Source organism: Triturus cristatus, chromosome 6 (genome assembly GCF_964204655.1).
Source record: "Triturus cristatus chromosome 6, aTriCri1.1, whole genome shotgun sequence".
In the NCBI taxonomy this organism is placed as follows: Eukaryota; Metazoa; Chordata; class Amphibia; order Caudata; family Salamandridae; genus Triturus; species Triturus cristatus.
Window position 1 is genome coordinate 1,283,670,232 of NC_140589.1, and position 16,348 is coordinate 1,283,686,579.

Sequence of the window (16,348 nt, forward strand, 5' to 3'; positions counted from 1 at the left end):
ATGTGGCTGTCGAAGCAGCAGCAGCACTCATCTGCGCCAGGCCATGTGGCAGCAATGCCATGACGAGGATCTGCAGGGCATGGTAGATCCCAGCTACATCACGCTGGTGTGAAGCCGTGGCAGCCATTTTTTCCGCCTGCACCCGCTCCATGTTCTCCATGGTCCACCGCATGTGTCCCAACTCCCGGATGACACCGCTGGAGCCACTCTGACTAGACAGTTGTCCTTGTCTCAGAGTCAGGACTCCAGCGATGTCATCCATGGATCGTTGTAGAGCAGACTGTGGATGTCTGTTAGGGACTGTAAGTGGTCCCTGATGGGACTTAGACACCCACATATGGTATCTAGTTTGGCTGCCATGAGGTCGAACCCCACCCGCACCTGATAAGCCATCTTCTCCTGGTACCCTAACACACGTCATTTGAAGGCCATGTGTTGTTCATGTGGGTCCTGGGAGACAGCCGTGGTGGTTGGTGCTTCCTGCTGTGTGGTCTGTGCAGGGGGCGAGGTCTCCTCAATGCAGCTGGGCTGCCCTGCTACATGAGGTGAGGTGCCGAAGCTGTCCATGAGCTCTTGGAGGGTGTCGGTGTCGAAGGTGGGGAGGTCCTCTTCGTCATCAGTGAAGAGTTGTAGGGACTGCTCTGCAGGAGGTGTTGATTCTCCCTCTGCAATGTGAAGGGGAGATGCAGTTTAACATTGTGTTCACATGTATGTTGACGCGGGACAGAGGACATTTTGACAACATCACGGAAGTGTGTTTGTACTTGTACATCATCATCTCACATTTCCCTGCTATGCCAAATGTGATTGGCCAGTTTCTACACACAAGCGGCAGCAGTTGTGTCCTCTGTTCTGTTGTGAACATGTTGCAGTTTGTACCACATTGTTGCCAATGTTGATGTGCTCTGCTTCTTATGTGTGTGTGCTTCATTGTGGGAGTGTTGCCCCTGCGGCTCTGATTTTGCTGGCCCTTATCCTTTTCAGGTGGTGTGCCTTTCAATTCTGTTCTTTTACTGTGCTGAGATGTTGCAGACTTGGGTAAATTGGGTTCTTGGGGGGAGTTGGGACTCTTGGGCATGGTTTCTGCTCAGATGTCTTGTTGACGGGTTGTTTGTGCACATGGATGTGTCAGAGGGTGACCTGCTCCTTTACGGATGTGGCCCACACTCAGCCACCTCAGTGTCGTGGCGTGCACCATGTCATGATAATTGGACTGCAGTCATGCTAATCGTCATGCAGTGTCACTTGCATTGTCAGTGTGTGTCACGGACCCGCACCTTTCCTAGGTTTAGCACTTGTGCATGGTTTGTAGTGTGATTAGTGATGTGTGGGGAGAGCTCACTCTGGGCACATAGTCGACGAAGGCCTACTTGCAGTATCCAGGTGTGCTGCAGTTTGCCAAGGGGATCAGGGACATGCTCCAGAGTCATTGTGGGTGTGCACTGTGCTATGCTTAATTGTGCATGTGTGCCATTGTGCCCATCTCCCCCCGTCCCCCCAGTCCCTGGTCGTTACTCACCTCTTGCTGTTGTGTCGGCTCCTGTCGAGCAGTGTCCGGTTCCCCAACTCCTGCCACTGTCTCCACACTGATGACTGTGGACACCATTTCCTCCATCTCGTCCAGCTCCTTCTGTGGTGCTGAACTCCCACCTCCAGTCTGCATTGCTGCCTTCTGGTTGTTGCTAAGTTTCTGCTTGGTTTCGCGCTTCACATCATTCCAGCGCCTCTTGACCTCTTCCATTGTACTCCTCAGCACTACGATTGCATTCACCTTGGCCATGATGGACTGCCATATTCCATTTTTTGTCGCCAATGACACATTGGAGGTGACAAACAGTCGTTGATGGTATTTTATCACCTCCGTTATAAGGATCCTGTTTTCCTACGGAGTGAACCGCGTCTTCCTCTTCTTCTTGTCCTTGCCCTTCCCTGACCCCGAGGTCCCGGCCTGGTCCTCCGGGGGGCTTGTGGGTTTCTGGTCATCCTCTGTTCCTGCTCCGGCTTCCTCCATTGTGCTTCGCAGTTGTTTTGTTTTTATTTGTGTTTTTTTCTGCTTTTATAGTGATTTTTCCTGCCTGACGTGTGTGAATTGTAGGCCTGGCACAGCTTATTGCTGATTTTGTCATCGCGGTTGGGCCCATAGCCACTTTTTTCGCTTTCGGATTTTGGTTTTTATCGCCATCCCGGTAATGTTTTCGCTGACATTTGACGCGGTATCGGGACACTAACGCATGTTACTGCCGTGTTGACAATGTGACGTTGACACGGAGTTATTTTCCCGCGATAGATGGCGATATGTGAAATTGCATTAACCTATTTTGCCGATGATTATCGCACGTTCTTGAAAATATCCCCCGAGGTCTTCATGAATTGATCACACACTGTGTTCCATAATTATATCAACCCTTCAAACATTATTGTTTACTTTTTAAACATTTAATTTAGACTCCATTTAGTTACTCACTTTACATATGATTTCTGATACAATTATTACTGTGCCATCAGATTAAGAAATGTTTTGGTCTTCCTTATTGCTATCTATACATGCTTATTGATATCTCAATTGTTAGCATATTTTTTCAAGATCAATAGAGAATTACTTTGTCTCGGTTAATAACATTTAATTTACGACACAGCTTGAACACTCTAGTAACACAATTAATGTATATTTGAATTACACTCTGTGGTGACCTTCTACACAAGTGTGTTTTGTTTTTTGTCCTTGATGTTTGTTTTATCTATTCTATTTACAATGCATCCCGTTGTGGTGTCTTTATTGGTTACCTGCACTTTAATATATATCCTCAGTTGTCTTTATGTGTTTATTTTTGATTCATAAACGAATGTCTGTGTTTTATCTCTTCTTTTTAAGATCCATCTCAATATGGGGTCTTTGTTGGTTCATTGTATTGAAATGTATATCCTTATGCATTTAATTATGATTAGGCCCGGAAGAAGCGATGCATTGTAAATGACTTAGTAGTTGCGAAACACGCATTGGCTGGGACATTCTTGATACCTATTCCTTTGCTACTGAATAAAATATGTCACTTTTCAGCCTGGAGAAGAATTTGATTATTTCTCAATTGGAACCTGCTTACCTCAACAAACCTGATATCATAGGGTTTCTCTCCGTTGAGCCTCCCAAGTATACTGACATTGGTGTTTTTAGCCATTATAGAAATTACCAGGATGCTGTTAGATAAGAAGCCCTGATAGTGCATGAATGGTGGCACCGTTTATGGATATCTGCGGGTTCGAGATGCCTATCACACAAAATAACAGTGAAGTATCCACCTGAAACAAACCTGGGAACCTATGTTTATCAGAGTACTTACACTGCTATACCACGGTACCTAGTTAAAGGAGTTGGGGAAGGTTAAGGGGAAAAGAAAAAGTTGGAAAAATTAACTGTCTGCCATGCCATTTGAACTATATTGTGTCTCTTCTGTATTTTTGTGATGTTTCTGCTCAGCTGCTAATTTAATAATAATGTTCATAATATGACTTTTTTTTGGAAGACATTTTCCGCATAAAAGAGATGAAATTAAAAAAAATGAAATTCCTTCTGGCCTAATGCAAGCTCCATGTACATGTACCTTAAATGCTCCTCAGACCATCTTCAGGGAGGTGGTCCCAGAGTTACAAAAATAAAAGAGTTCCGTTCTTGAAGTTCAAATAATTTTTAAACAACCTTCATCTGTAAAGAGACTCAGAGTAACTCTCTATATTGTATATACTGCTCTCTGTTATTGTATGACCTCATTTAATTGCCCTGCATATCAGGGGAGGATCAGGGAGAATTAGTGGGAGAATACAAGATTCTAGGCATGTCACTTCTTTACTTGCTAGGAAGTAATCAATAAATGCATAACTATGATGGATATATGTGAACCTAGCTTCATTTTCATTCTGCTTACATTCTGTTTATCCTTTTACTTTGATCCTCTGAGGGTTGCTTTTTTTATTTTGACTCCTCCTGTGGTCCGAATCACAAACCCCATATAAAAAGTCTGAACTCTACTCCCATACGTTTCTTCCTAAATTTTGAGTTGAGTTTCATTCTTTTGGAGCTGTCAGCCTGAGGGTGATCTTCCCCCAAACGTTTTGCCTGCTTACCTACTCTTTTTGCTGGTTCTTTTTGTTGGCTTAGGACACTGAGCATTTTACCACTGCTGACCAGTGCTAAAATGCACATGCATCTCCCCTAAACATGGTTACATCGGTTTACCTACAATTGAAATATTTAATTTATCTGTAAGTCCTTAGCAGAGTGCGCTACCTGTGCCCAAGGCATACAAATTAAATGCTACTAGTAGGCCTGTAGCACCCACAAAAGCAGCCCTCTAAACAGGTCTCAGGCCTGCCACTGCAGAGCCTGTGTGTGCAGTTTTACGACCATATCGACTTGGCATTTAAAACCCCTTGCCAACCTGTGTAAGTAAAGGTTAGGACATGTACTTTTGTTTTGCATGTCCTGGTAGCGGAAAAACACCTACATTTGTTCACTACTGTCAGGCCTAACCCTATCCTAGGTTACCATTGGGAATTCCTTATTACACTTTTAAGCTGTAATTCCTGAATGAGAAGGAGTAGCTCTTTCATGTTTCATTGGAATGGTAATGATAAATCCTCTTTACTGGTAATGTTAGATTTCACATTACTACTTTAGAAATGCCACTTTTAGAAAGTGGACATTTCTCTGCTCTTAAAGCTCTGTCTCCAATACATGTCTGGGGTGGGTGACAGCATGACTCTGTTCATTCCCTCTAGACAGTCACACACAATGAACGGTTAAGTGTGTGCAGGAAGGGAGGGAGAAGCTGACAATTACACCTGAATAGGGAGTGTCCTGTCCCCACATAAAGGGTTGATTACCCACTACAGATAGACTGGAGCTAGGGCTGGAAAGACCCTTCTTTGAAGTCACCCTACTTCAAAGGCACAACTGAGTATAAGTACTGGGTCTCTGACCCCCACCAAATTAAACACTTCTGCATCTGTAAAGAACCACTGTCAGAAGAGCTGCTGTGCTGCAAGGAGTGTCACTCTACTGGACTGCCGCTCTGGAAGAATAGCTTTTCTGCTGTGCTGCCATGCTGCTCTCTGACCCTCCTGAGGGTGAGCAGAAATCTGCCTTGACCCCAGAGTGATCTCCAAAGGAATGTTGGCTTGTCTCCTATTTTCTGAGATTCAGGGATATCAAAGACTCACCACCTACTCCTATGCCAGGTCCATTGGAAGTGGACCCAGGTGCTTCCTCCAGTAAAATAGACGCATCTCCAGTCTGAGAGTAGAATCATCTTAAAGAACCAATGCATTGGAACCAGCGCATCGCTGCCACTGCAGTGTGGGAAGATCGACGCATCCCCTCGATTGCATGGAGAAACATGGTGCATCGTCTACGAATCCAATGTCTCTCTGCTCAGTGCATCATCTTTGTAACTTGTACATTGCCACTGCATGAAGAAAAGAAACGCATCACCTTGACTGAGGGATCAACTCCGACGCGTCACTCGGCTGCATCATGCAACTCGCTTTTGCTACTAAGATCAAGGTAATTTGTTTAGCAGACTTACATGGTTCCTGGTTCGGCCTGTGCTCCAGTGCGATTTACCTGAACTATTGACTTTGCCCTGGTCCAGCCCGACCATATAGGCACTTACTGCTTATAAGTGCTATTTTCACATTTATTCTTTAAAAATGCATATCTCTGCTTCTTCTCATTGGATTTTTGTTGTTTTTGATCTTGATTTATTTTTATTAATATCATCTACTTTTCTAACCTGTGTTACTGTGTGTTGTGTTGCACAAATATTTTACACATTGCCTCTTAAGTTTTGCCTGACAGCTCTGTGCCACGTTACCAGATGGTGAGCACAGGTTAACTTTTAGTGAATATTTTACTTACCCTGACTAGGAATGTGTTTACAGTTTGGACAGGGTGCATACCTCTGCCAACCAGAAACTCAGGGGAATATTCACAAGGAAGTGTCGGAGAGAGGCGTTAGCCTTCTTGGCTTAACCATGATGAGGATCTACCATGCCCTGTAGATCCTCATCATGGCATTGCTGCCACAAGGCCTGGCGCTGATGAATGCTGCTGCCCCCACACTATCCACATCTCCGCCCCCTGGTGTGTCAGTGCCTCACAGTGCAGCAGGCGTATCCACTCCGGCACATGATGTGCCACTGTCACACAGTGCGGCCGACAATCCTCCTCCAGCCCCGAATGTGTCAGTGGCACACAGTGCCACAGCCGGTACGGCAACACCCACAGGTGGGGCAGAGCACACATTCGAGGACAACTACGTGGATGGGTGTGAGTTCAGAAGGAGAAACTAGCATTCATTTCCCCACCTGGCCTGTTTCTGCTTGGTGCCGCACATGGCCCTATGACCTTCCACTGACCCCCGATACCCTCCGTTGCACTCACCTTGGACCATGACATGGACTGCCATTACCTGTTCAATGACCAATGACACAGCAACCAGACTGCGGACTGTACCCTTCCTCTTCCGCAGTACTTGTCATCCCCGGATGGACTCTGGCTGGCCCTCCATGGGCCCATATTGTGTAGTGTGCTTGGCATGGTCCTGTACCGCTCCTGCTGCAAAACTCCACTGGATGTGCAATAAACATCCAGTAACGCACTGCTGTGCCATGTCCTTCATCATTCATGTATGAATGCATGGATGGATGTAGGGACAGTGATTTCCCTTACGTCAATGATGCTCATCTAGTGGGATGCATTGCCTATTGTGTTCCGGGTGCCGTGGACACCATATCAGGGACACACGCATTAGTCACTTCCTTGTCCGGACATGGACTGAACCACGCCCAGAGCCCCTGAGTCATTGTTGCAAGCCCTGCACTGGTCCTGTGTATGGCAGGCCAGCCCACTCCACTTACGCACCGAGGGGGGGCCCACATAGCTACCTGTCGCAGGTGTACTCGCTGGTGGTGTGCAGGTCACTGGTCTAGTTGTCAGCATGTCACGGCCACTCCCTGAGGGCAGGTTTCCACACACACCACACCCATCTGGCACAGGCGTCACAGGCCATGTGACCACGCAAATATAAGAGGCCGACAACATCACATTCCCCTCTGCTGGTGGTGACTGGATGACGGATGCTCCATGGTTCTGAATCATAATGGGCCCATGAGTTGTTGCGCACAGGGTCAGTGGCACCCGAAGCCTTGCGACCGTCATGGGCCTACCACCACGTGGCGCTGACTGGGGTTGTACAGGGTTAGTGGAACCCAAAGCCTTGCAGCCGTCATGAACCTACCACCACGTGGCTCTGACTGGGGTTGCACAGGATAAGTGGCGCCGAAATAGCTGAGCGGGTGAGCTGCCTGCGATGATGACGTGTGCACTGATGTGGTCTCCGCCATTGATGACTCAGAACTCAGAATCATATGTGGGACCTGCTGGGCCACGGGGCTGCTCCACATGATGTGGACCATGCCATGGTGGCAGGAGCGGGGCCTGGAGCTTGCACGGGCATGTGGTGTGCCCACTGATGGACACACCGGTGGCAGCAGGTGAGCAGTGGGGCCTGGGTGTGCAGGGGCGGCGGTGTTTCCATCTCTCTCCCTTCCCTCTCTTTCTCTCCCTTCCTTTCCTTCCCTCTCTTTCTCTCTCTGGCTTTCTTTCCTTCTCTGTTTCTCTGTGTCTCGCTCCTTTGATGTGCGCATGACACACGTCCTGATTTTGTTCTTTATTTTCCAGGCTGTGACGTCGAGTTGTCCCTTACGGACCCAACAGGAGTCTTCTGCATCGGTGTTTTGTGTTGTATTTCAATAAAGTTTTTGGTTGTTACTTCAGTGCTGTATGATTGTTTCTCGTTCTTCTGGCCACACATGTGTGTTTATTTTTGGCAATGTGCTTCATCTTGCGCTTTTTGTGGCTCTTGTGTCGTGAACGGTATGTGTATGTCGGTGGGGGGCTGAGGGTGGTTGCGGTGGGTGTTGTGGCCTTCATGGGTTTCCCCGTTGCATGATCATTGTCTCCATGGCATCTGTGGGTCTTCGGGTATGGCTCTTGGCTGAGCTCCCTTTTATGCTGCAGGTAGTCGTCCTGCTTAACACCAGCAAAAGGCAGGTGTTAATTCCCTGCTGCTAACGCGGCTTATCGCCTGTTTCTGCTTCGCATCGCAGATCTGGCAGGTCGTTGTGGTTTTTTCATGTGTTTTCGCACGGGAAAGCCTACTCTGCATCTCATTAGGGTTAGATGGTGGTGTCCACCGCGGAGATAAATTTTGGGGCAGTCATCGCGGGAATACTGGCGATGTCTACAGTTTACACCGGCTTGTGAATGGGGTGTTAAATCTATCTCCACTTTTGATGCGTTAAGGTGGAGATAAATCGGAGATAAATCCTTGTGAATATACCCCTGGGTCTTTCTTTGAAATCTATTAACCTCGAGTTAGCCAAACCAGTCAATTAAATCCATCGAACCTGAAATATGAGGACATCGACCTCCAGTGAAGTAAACAAGGGTTTACTTCTAAATGTTAAGGTTTGGAACTTACACATAATTAACCAAATCTTTGGTTTAAAATAAAACAGTACAAGAGACCTAGAAGCAACACTTGGATCACAAGTACATGTTCGATCTCCATTGTTAGAAAAGCACCAAAAGAGAATGCCACAGTCCCCACTGGAGACTTGACCCTAATTCAGCAGGAATTATGCACAAATGAAACAGCAGCTGAAACAGCACAGGAAGACAATTGAACAGTGGAGGAGTGTAAACTACAAGGTGGAGGAGTGTAAACTACAAGGTGAGAGGAGATGAATGAATGAATGAATGAATGAATGAATGAATGAATGAATGAATGAATGAATGAATGAATGAATGAATGTGAAATACTTATATAGCGCACAGCTACTCCAGGGATGTCCGAGTGCTTAGATAAACAAAGACTGAGGTAGAAGCATGGAACGGTGGGAGTCCAACTCTCTCTAGCATCCTAAATGTCACTTCTACTGAAATAGATCTCAGATGTCCAGGCATTTAGTTTCACTTACAGGCCACTATGACAGTAAAGGAGGAGCCCCCTCTGTGCTGCTTTTTAAAATGGGGAACAGAGAGTAGACTGGTGTTACTGGAGCGCAGGGTTCTCCCTGTTCTATATTCCTTGATCCTCTCATTGATACAAAGCCCCTTGTTGTGGAGGGCTCGATGAGTCAGTGTCAGGGGTTTGTACATCATGTTTTGTTGGACCGGTAGTCAATGCAGTATCTCCCATAGCTGAGAAACCAAAGAATGCTTGGAAAGTTTATAAAGTAGGTGGACTGCCATGTCCTAAACTACTTGTAAACGTTAAACCAAGTATTCCGGAAGACCCAAGTACAGAACATTGGCGAAGTCCAGGCTAGAGAGAATCAATGCCCTCACCACCGTACCTTGAGGCTCATTGAGCAAGAAGTTGAGATATTTGCCCAGCATACGGCCGATCCATAAACAGGATTTTACAACTGCTGAAACCAGGGTCGTGAAAAATAGTTGGCAGTCAAACATAACACTCAGATTCCTGGCCACCGCCGTTAGAGGGGCGTGGGGAACCTTGTTGGGTCAAACACCTGCCCACCCTGGAAGAGGATTCAGCCCAAACAATAAAATCTCAGTTTTGTCTGGGTTGTACTGCAATTTGTTGGTTCTGAGACATTCAAGTAATGCCTTCAAGCAGAGATCAAATGCTTCTTAAGCACAAACTGAATCCCGCTCATAGGAGAGCAGGAGCTGTGTATTGTCCACATATGATATGACCTTGATTTTAAAGAATTCAACCAGGGAGTCATATAAATGTTAAAGAGAAGAGGACTCAGGGAGAAGCCCTGCAGCACCCCCCACTTAAACAATTTTTTTCCAATGGCTTAAGGCTTCATCCAGAACACTCTATGCTCAATATGCATGATGCCTGGGTCACCAATTATACCTTCACTGTATTAAAAAAAATAGTTAACAACGCTGCAAAACAAAAAGCTTGGCTAATGGACAAAGCTGCTCTAGCAAAGAAAAAACACGGCTGGATGGTTTAATCTACGTATGAGATCCGAGCACCACAGCCGTACCTTGTCCAACTCATAACTCCATCAGTCCAGCACTTGCTACTTTTGATTTGAGTGGGTGCTTTCAGTTCAAAAGACCAGGTCCCAACTTGGAAACAAACATGGTCAACAATACAGTGCAGACTTTGCGATCAGGCGGAAGAAACACTTATATACTTTTTGTGCATTTGCCCAGCTGTGAACAATTTGAGACGGCATTATTTACTTTCTGCATTCCGCTCTCTCCAAATTAGATCATGCCGACTGGCCGAAATGTCATTACTAAATAGCCAGTCGCTCCAGATTTCATACAGGGCAGCCAGATTTCTGCAAAAAGTTAGCACATTGTTACAAATATCAAACAGATAGTGCCCATAGCACATGACCGCTATATCACTTTTGCATACTTTGCACATTTGGCATTCTGGTGGTGGATATAAAAGGCTTAGTGTGGAACCATAGTGCAGGAGTATAGCTAGGATTTTAAGGCTGGTTAACTATCTAGATATCAACAAGCGTGCCATTTATTATACTACACGTTTTAATGCCATTAGCGCTATGTCGACTTTGGATATTATCATTGTCTTAGTGACAAGCACATTTGTATTTTTGCATATGATTCCAGCCATGAAATTTAGGATCACTACTGTATGGTATTAACTTGTATATAGCTCATACTTTCATTTTTGCACATGTTTTTAGTTATGAAATTGAGGATCTGTAACATCTAGTTTACATTTGTAATTTTGCCCATGAATTCAATTATGAAATTGTTAGGCCAATTTTAGACATTATCACTTTGTTATGATACGTGTCTTTGCATTTTTGCACTAGTCACTTAATTATGACATCGAGGACGATTAACATCCAGTAGTAACCTGTATATAGTTTAGATTTTTGGGGGGATTTAGAGGTATATCGCTAATTTTCAAGTTTGGTGCAAAAATCAAACAATTATAAAGAGTTTTGCACACAAACAATGAGAAACGGCTAGCTGACTTATTCATAATTGGTAGTTAAATCGTGCCAAATTGGGAGCCGATACACTAGGTTAATGTGATTGTGCATTAAAAGAAAATGACTTCTGCTTGTAAATAGGAAAGTTATGACAAAACTGATGATTTTTAATACAAAATGGTCTGCTCTTGTCTCTCGAGAAAAGAACCCAGCCAGCCTAAAGCTGGGCCCATCACCCCCAGATGCTCTAGCCTGTGGAGCAAGATGGAATGGCCCACCGTATCAAATGGTGCTGACAGGTCCAACAGCACCAGAGTGAAGTTAAGTCCTGAATCTATGTTGACCTTAATAGATTCGGAGAGTTCCAATAATGTCGTCTCGATGCCGTGGTGGGAGATACAGTCCCAAGGACAAGGTGGAGAAAAGGGTTGGGCGAAGAAGTGGGAGCATGCAGAAAGACTGACATTGTCGGAGACTGGGGGTGAAAACGAAAGTAGAATGATGAAAGGTGGTGGACAAAGAGAAGAGAGACGCACAGAGGCCTGAGAAGATGGGGAAAATCGTTTTTTTAATGTCACCTGAAGAAAAGGTCTGTGAAACTTCCAAATCGAATGTCTTGTAATGTCTTGCCATTTCATTTTCAGTCAGCCAAATAACAAGGGTCGAATAACAAGGGTCAGTGCAGATATTCAGCTATAAGGTGGTTGATGTTGATAACTACAGTGCATGCCTCTTCAGGATAACGTCTTTGGGATATTAATATAAAAACCTTATAAGAATTTGGGGGTCTTTGAGAGGCGCGAAGCAGAGAATTGTAGAAGGAGTGCAGACACAACTTTAGATTCTGGTGTAACAAAGTAGAAAGAGACCTGTGCCAATGTTATGTGTGCTCTCTTCTGCAGTGCACCTTAACAAATGACTAAAATGTAGCTTTTTTTTTAACTACCTCAGACATGTAATCATGGATTACAAAAATTATAAAAATGCCAGCTAAATCCTGCTAAAGTGATTGATTTTTTTTAATTGTATTCATATATTATTTTTTTCGTAATGCTTGTTAATCCATCACGCCAATGGACTAAATTGGCGTCAGTTCGCCAGGAATAATGATTAAAAAAAATATTGATGTCACAGTGTCTGGTTTGGAGCGATTGTGGGCAACGTGATTCACAGCAGGCCACAAATGTGCATCATGTCTGGCCCAATTCAGCCTTTTATATTTCCGATATAGACACATTTATTATCATCGAATTCACTGATATTTACACCAGCACTTGGAACCGTTGCAATATGGACTAACTCTTTAAAACACAATAGAAAAAAACCATGTACTTTATTTTACCCAAAGGAACAGACAGTTCGTTTTCTCCTAGGACCAACTCTATCAGAGAGCAGTCTGATCGGATAGCGTGTCAGTGCCCTCTTTTACTTAGAAGTGTGGAGGGAAGGCTTTTTTCAAACCGCTCATGGTCCTAGGTGCACGTTTAATAAATTATAAATCTGTGCTCTGTGTTTACAAAGGTTTCTTGTTTAGCGTGAAATATTTATTTCCTGCTATGCATCTGTCACTCACGCTAGCCTGCATGTCAACACTGAACAACTTTCTCAAACGATCAGACGTGCTGGGAGCCTAAAAACAACGCAGTCTTCTCGCTAGGAGGAGGATAACGATGTATAGATTTTGGAAGCTAGGTAATGATCGTTAAAAGAGCGTTTAGAAACCTTTTTTACTGCTCAAGCATTTTTGCATTGGCTCAATTATTTATTAACATCTGTTCTAAAAGCGCGGCCGTATGTAAGACCCTGTGTACCAGTTCTTTCAGATATACATAGCATGTGCGTTGAGGGCTCCACCATGGGGATTATACATCACTCACCTTAGGCCACTGGCTGTTTGGATGTATCAATTCTTCCTCCAGTAGAGTGTTTGCATTGCAAAGCACGTGGACCTATTTTACTTTTTAATAGTACACTGAATCACTGAGTCAGTAGTCAAAATACCAACCAGACCTATTGGCTTTGCCAGTGCTCCTTTCTTAATGACAGCCCCACCATATGATAAGATTGAGATGTTGTGGAAAAACTCACTGTACTTGCTGCCGATGAACGACTTAAAAGAATCATTATGTGACATCATTCCGCGGTCCTGTCTTCTAGTTCTGGTTGGCTCTGTGGAATGAGAAATTGAGAATAAATGGTGGCCTAATGAGTAATTACCCAATTCTATCTGGGGCGGGAAGTTTAAAGTTACTGTAAACTAGAGTGATAGGTTTAAGCAGTAGGTAGAACATAAAATATAGAACCATAGCCCAGAGGGCTGAAAGGGCAACAACAACCGCCGCCACCACCCCCAGGACACCCCCTCCCCGGCACCCCCCGACCAAAGACATGACACATCAGCTACACCTAAACACGTACAAAATAATCTGCTTGATGTCGCACAATCACAACTGGTGATATGCATGTGTCATCACAAAAATGAGCATTGTACATTCATTTTCGAAGCAACAAATGAAACTTTATTAACATGAACACTGAAATGAAATGAAGACACATGGCGGCTCCCTCGGGACAATCCGAAGGTCACAGCCTGCAAGACAAAAATCATGATGAGAAGGTGTGTCCTGCGCACATGAAAGAACAGAGAGAGAGCGAAGGAAAGTGAGAAAGAGAGGGAGAGAGAGAGAAGAAGAGAAGGGGAGAGCGAGAGAAGAAGAGAGGGGGAGAGAGAGAGAGAGAGAAGAAGAGAGGGGGAGAGAGAGAGAGAAAGAGAAGAAGAGAGGGAGAGAGAGAGAAGAAGATGAGAGGAGGATAGAGAGAGAGAAAAAGAGAGGGAGAGAGAAAGAGAGAATGCCGCCCCTGCAGACCCATTCCACACTGTTCACCTGCTGCCACCGGTGTGTCTCCAACCACTTGCCGGTATGTATAGCAGTACACCAGGTCACACATCTGAGACATACCCGTCATCTGAAACAGAGTCCACATACATGATTGGCACAGTACACACAATTGCACAAGACAACATCGTTTGCCTGCCCATGCACACCCAGGCAGAGGCACCCCAGCCCCTCCCGCCGTCCATCGGAGCATGCCCGTCCATGCACACCCAGGCTTCACTGCTCATCTTCTGCCACCGGCATGTAGACAGGAGGTCCCACCACGTGCCGCTGTAAGCCACAAGCCCGGAACCGGCAGACATAGCACCCTCCACACCATACAGCCCCGCTCCGCAGGCCACCAGGTCTCACAATTGGCGCTGGGTCTTGATCACTCCATGGCATAGGACATACCAGTGCACCCGGCATCATCGCAGGCTGCACACCCGCTCAGCTCAATGAGTAAAAGACACACAATTGATGGCCGGAATGCAGAACAAATCAAAACATTCACCCCCAGTCAAGAGATCTGGGTTAAATCCATCATTCTTTTGCTCACCATGCCACCCCAGTTTAGACCTAGCCATATGCAAATCAGCCCAATGGGTGCCACTAACTCTGGGATCCCAGAAGCGACGCCACATGGCGGTAGGCCCGCGCTGCCCGCTGGCTCTGGCCTACACTGCGGTCCAGCAGGGCACACAAAACCTGAGGTTTCCGGACCGCCGGGACGGGTCATCATTGCAGGCTGCACACCCGCTCAGCAACTAAAGGTGCCATTGACTCAGTGCACCGAAAGTCACCATCCAATGGCGGGGTGCCTGTGCCGGCTGCAATGCTCCGGGTGCCACTAACCCTGTGCAACGCAGTCAGCGCCATGTGGTGGTAGGCCCATGGCGGCCGTAAGGCCTCGGGTGCCACTAACAATGTGCAACCCCAGTCAGCGCCACGTGGTGGTAGGCCCAGCACGGCTGCAAGGCCTCGGGTGCCACTAACTCTGTGCGCAACAACTCATGTGCGGTCATCCAGTCATCACCGGCAGAGGGGAATGTGACGTCGTCGGCCCCTTATGTTGGCGGAGTCACATGGCCTGTGCCGCCTCTGCCGGATGGGTGTGGTGTGCGTGCAAACCTATGACATGCAGACAACTAGACCAGTGACCTGCAGACCATCAGACAGTACGCCTCCGACGGGTAGCAATGAGGGCCCCCCTCGGAGCGTAAGCGAAGTGGACTGGCCTGCCGTACGCTGGACCAGCACAGGGCCTGCAAATATGACTCGTGGGCTCTGGGCGAGGTTCAGTCCATGTCCGGACATGGAAGTGACTGATGCGTGTGTCCCTGTTGTGGTGTTCATGGGACCCGGTACACAATATGCAGTGTAGCACCCTCTGACTGGCATCCCACAGGATGAGCAGCATTGAGGAAGGGTACAGTCCACAGTCTGGTCGCCTTGTAATTGGTCATCAAACAGGATATGGCAGTCCATGTCGCTGTCCAAGGTGAGTGCATCAGAGTGTATTGGGGGTCAGTGGAAGGTCATGAGGCCATGTGCGGCACCAAGCAGAAACAGGCCAGGTGGCGGAAATGAATGCTAGTGCCTCCTGATCACAAACCCATCCACGTCCTTTTCCCCACCTCTGCCCCACCTGTGGGTGTTGCAATACCGGATGAGGCACTGTGTGCCACTGACACATCAGGTGCCGGAGTGGATACGGCTGCCGCACTGTGACGCAATGTCACACCAGGGGGCGGAGATGTTGATGGTGTTGGGGCAACAGCATTCATCTGCACCACGCCTTGTGACAGCAATGCCATGATGATGATCTGCAGGGCATGGTAGATCCCAGCTACATTTCGCTGATGTACAGTGGTGGCTGCCATCCTTTCCGCCTCCATCCGCACCATGTCCTCCATGAGCCTCCACATGTGTGCCAGCTCATGGCTGGTATCGCTGGTGCCTCTCTGAGCAGACAGGTGTTCTTCTCTCCACGTCAGGACTCCAGCGATGTCAGTCAGGGCTCGTTGGAAACCATGGAGCGGGCCTAGACACCCATGGATGGTGTCCAGTTTGGTGGCCATGAGGTCGAACCCCACCCGCACCTGCTCAGCCGTCTCTTCTGGGCCACAAGCACACGGCGTTGGAAGGCCGTGTGTTGTTCCAGTGGGTCTTGGGAGACTGCTGGGGCCTTGGGTGCCTCCTGCTGGGTGGTTTGGGTGGTGGGTGGGGTCTCCACGATGCAGCTGGTCAGCCCTGATCCTGGAGGTGTGTCGCGGATGAGGTCAATGATGTCCAGGAGGGCTTGTGAATCGATGCTGGGGTTGTCCTCCTCATCATCAGTGAAGAGTGTCTGGGACTGCTCTGCAGGGGGTATTGACGGTGTCCCTGCAATGTGAAGGGGAGATGGTGTATTGCAATGTGTCCACATGTATGTAGCCGCATGGTACATGTTGACA